The following is a 4,103-nucleotide window of genomic DNA, read 5'->3' as shown; positions in this document are numbered from 1 at the left end:
ATATATTGAACTGATCTGACTTGAAAAATTTCATATAAATTATTTATACTCAAGAAGTTAAAAGTATTAAATTGTTGTTGTAATTATTATTATTATTATTATTATTATTATTATTATTATTATTATTATTATTACAATATTTATTATTATTATTATTGTTATTGTCATTATCATCGTCATTGACATCTTAATTACTACTAATTATATCATGCCCCATATCTCAGTTTCCATTACATTATCCTCTTTTAAATCATCAATTAAAAATGAATCAATAAAGAAATGGCAAAGGCTGCTGGACAGAATAATAATAAGACCTTGTAGTTATTTCTTCCAGACTTTTACGTTCTGAGTTCAAATCCTACCAAGGTCAGATTTGTCTTTCATCTCTCCAGGGTTGATAAAACAAAGTACCAGTCATGTGCTGGGGTCAGTTGTGTCAAGTAAACTGATCCCTGAAAAATTGTTAGTCTTGTACCAAAATCAGAAATTATTATTATTATTATTATTATTATTATTATTATCATTATTATCATTATTATTATTATTATTATTATCATCATCATCATTAAGGCAGCGAGCTGGCAGAATTGTTAGCATGCTAGACGAAATACTTAGCAATATTTCGTCTGTCTTTACATTCTGAGTTCAAATTCCACCAAGGTTGACTTTGCCTTTCATCCTCTCAGGGTCGATAAATTAAGTACCAGTTGCATACTAGGGTCGATCTAATAAACTGGCCCCATCCCACCAAATTTCAGGCTTTGTGCTTATAGTACAAAGGATTATTATTATTATTATTATTATTATTATTATTATTATTATTATTATTAAGGTAGTGAGCTGGCAGGATTGTTAGCGCACTGGATGAAATGCGTAGTGGTATTTCATCTGCTGCTGCTACGTTCTGAGGTCAAATTATTTGATTAAACAACTGCTATTTTTATTGGCTTCATTAGCGTCTACATTTGCATATCAGATTTTTTTTTTCTCATCTCATCTCATTTGAAATGACGGTGGGATGGCGGGGTGGAGCAGAGAAGAACAATTTATTCTTTAAAAATGCTATCTCTACATGATTTGCATAAATAATAACACATTGTGATAGATAGCATATGGGGACCAACATGTCACCCAGTTTAACAGCCACCACCATCAACACCGTCACCACCACCATGTCATTGACAGCCCCTTTTTAGTAGAGCCCGCTTTGCTAGTTTCTATTCCACGGATTCTTCTGTCTCCATTCACCACCATCCCACTCCACCATTTTCAGTATCCTTACAAAAAGTCATGGGCACTTCCCTAATTTGGGCCACTGAGCCATTAAAACTTAACTTCCAGGCTAAGTGATTATACCATTAAAAGTAATAGCATTTAGTATCAGTGATTATACTCTTAAAATACGTCTGTCAGCACTAGTAGCTATGACATTAAAAGTAATTGCATTCAGTACAGTGACTATGCCATTAAAATATGACTATCAGTACTAGTGAGTATGCTGTTAAAAATAATTGCATTTAGTACCAGTGACTATGCACTTAAAATACTATGATTAGTACTAGTGACTATGCTGTTAAAACTAATATCCAGTACTTGTGACTATACCATTAAAATCTAATTTCAATACAAGTGCCACTTAAGAAGTACCCAACACCCTTTGTAAACTGGTTGGTGTTAGGAAGGGCATCCATTTGTAGAAACAAAGGCAAATCAGCCTGGAACCTGATGCGGCTCTCTTGCTGACCAGCTCTGGTCAAACTGTCCAATCTATGCCAGCATGGAAAACAGATGCTAAATGATTATGATGATGGTGTGTATGCCATGCAGAATTTTCAAATTCAGTGACTAACTCATTAAAATCTAATAACGCCTGATATTAGGGATTCTATCCTTACATCTGTGTTCTTCACCCACTACTGCTAGGAGAGTTGTGAGAGTAGTGTCCTTAGGCACCTTCACGATAAGGTCCTATCAGAAGCAACCTGCATATTTAGAATGGTACAACAATGCACTATAAAACAAGAAATGGACTATATACTTGTTGTAATTTGGTTATCTATAGTCCGATGATATTTCGGAATTACAATTCATTCTTCAGATCTTCTTGGCTGGAGTCGAAGAAGGAATTGTAATTCCGAAATATCATCGGACTATAGATAACCAAATTACAACAGGTATATAGTCCATTTCTTGTTTTATAGTGCATTGTTGTACCATTCTAAACTTTTATTCTTTACAAACAATACACAATGCTTCAAGCGAACTACAATACTCTCTTAACTTGCATATTAATTTCACGAGCAGGGTAACCGATGGAGTGCCAGGTCACCCTTTAGCTTTTAGAATTCTTTGTCAAAATATATTATTTTTTCCCCCACATTGTTTTGAATTAATCTTTCTCAAGAGGAGTATTAATGTTTGTTATGTAACTTTAATTGGTTTACATGCAGACTGGAAATTTTGCCAGTTGACATAAAAATTACTGCTTTATGATGATGTATTTTCAATAAATTCAGGGACATGTTTCGGTTTTGCATTGTCTTTAACACGTTGGCTCCCTCACAGGTCGTGGTGGTGGGTCATGGTGGTATGTTAGGGGTGCCCCGACCAACCCACCAGTGGGTTGTTTTTTTAAATTTCTTTCCTAAGGGCTTTCTGAGAGCTGGAATGCTCCAATTGCTGTGATTTGTGCTTTTACTACACGAAGAGAACAATTTTTTTTATGGATTTTGTATATTTTTTTTTGTTTTTCATTATTGAGAAAATTTTGTCATTGAAACAAAAATAGTTCTTTTTGAAAAAATTGGTAGATTTTCCAGTGGAAACTGAAAGGAATGAAAAATATTTTACTTGCCATGGAAACCAAAATAGTTCTTTTTGAAAAGATTTTTAGATCTTCCCAAAGAAAATACCCCAAATTTTTAATTGACCACAGGTAGGTCATGTGCTATCCAGGGTGTGATATGAACTAGGGTACCACACGACCCTCCAGTGGGATGTGAGTATCTAACACGACCTGTGTGACCCTTGCCTCAAATATGGTATAGTGTAAGAATATTATGCCGCTCATGTGAAAATTAATTAAGATATTGTATTGGGACCCTGGGGATAAAATGTAAAATGAGGCTTGGAAGCCAATGTGTTAAATCATGTCACTGGAATATTTTGAAAGACATCTTGAAAATCTTTGTGATTCATGCAAAGACAAGCTTGTAGATTTTGTAAGTTTTTAAGTGTAAATTCTTCAAAGTTGGAGTCACCATTTGCTGAAGTCAATCAGTAATTAAAAGAAAAAGGACAAAAATCAACCTTTGCTCTTTTTTTAGTTGGCCTAAAGTAAATTTGTTGTTTGCTGTTGATGGTGTTTATTCCCAGATCAGCTTTGATCAAAAAGACACCTTTGACAGAAGCTGTTCCAATCACAACCACATCATCCGGTATATTGTTTATTTAAGGTGGCAGGGAATAGTTTGAAGCTGCTATTTTCAGCAGATGGAATGACCTATGTTGAAGCCTCTTTGTTGAGCCTCAGCATCAGTCAGTCAATAGATACTGATGTGACTTCTTACAAACTGGGCACCAACCCTCTCCCTCTCTTTATATGTGTGTGTGCCTATCTATATATATAGCAGTTGTATACTGTTAACTCAATGTGACAGTCCCAATAAGGGAATCATACTGCTGCTATTTAGCCCTAGGAAGCTGGACCGCTTCCTGTCAGCCTTGACACATTTCTTGTGTCCTTATATTTACGAGGGGGAGACAAGCACCCCCACCCAGCCTAGCGTGCATTCAGGGACATGTTTCTGAGTCATTGCTCGTCATCAGCCTGAAGTAGCAACACCGGCTGGTTGAAAATGCATGTGAGACCCTCGCAAATATATATATTTTTAGTGAAAACACATTCACTGATTACAAAAATTAGAAATGATCTGATTATAAATCTTACAGAGAGACTTAAGCAGCAGTGTTACGCTAAAGCAATTTTATACTGTCAACATAATGTGACAGTCCCAATAAGGGGCTATTTAGCCCTGGGATTGTCACATTGAGTTAACAGTATACAACTGCTTTATCATAATATTGCTGCTTAAGTCTCTCTG

General features: G+C 35.3%; 1 protein-coding gene across 1 annotated transcript in view; it reads left to right on the top strand.

The window, feature by feature from the left end:
* The window catches only part of LOC106875122 (inositol hexakisphosphate and diphosphoinositol-pentakisphosphate kinase 2), a gene marked incomplete at its 5' end in the record, with an annotated part of 104,900 nt that overhangs the window by 68,756 nt on the left and 32,041 nt on the right, over window positions 1-4,103 (top strand). The window lies entirely within an intron of this gene.

Source organism: Octopus bimaculoides, chromosome 28 (genome assembly GCF_001194135.2).
Source record: "Octopus bimaculoides isolate UCB-OBI-ISO-001 chromosome 28, ASM119413v2, whole genome shotgun sequence".
NCBI lineage: Eukaryota > Metazoa > Mollusca > Cephalopoda > Octopoda > Octopodidae > Octopus > Octopus bimaculoides.
Note: the sequence above shows the minus strand (reverse complement) of the source record. Positions and strands in the feature narration are given on the sequence as shown.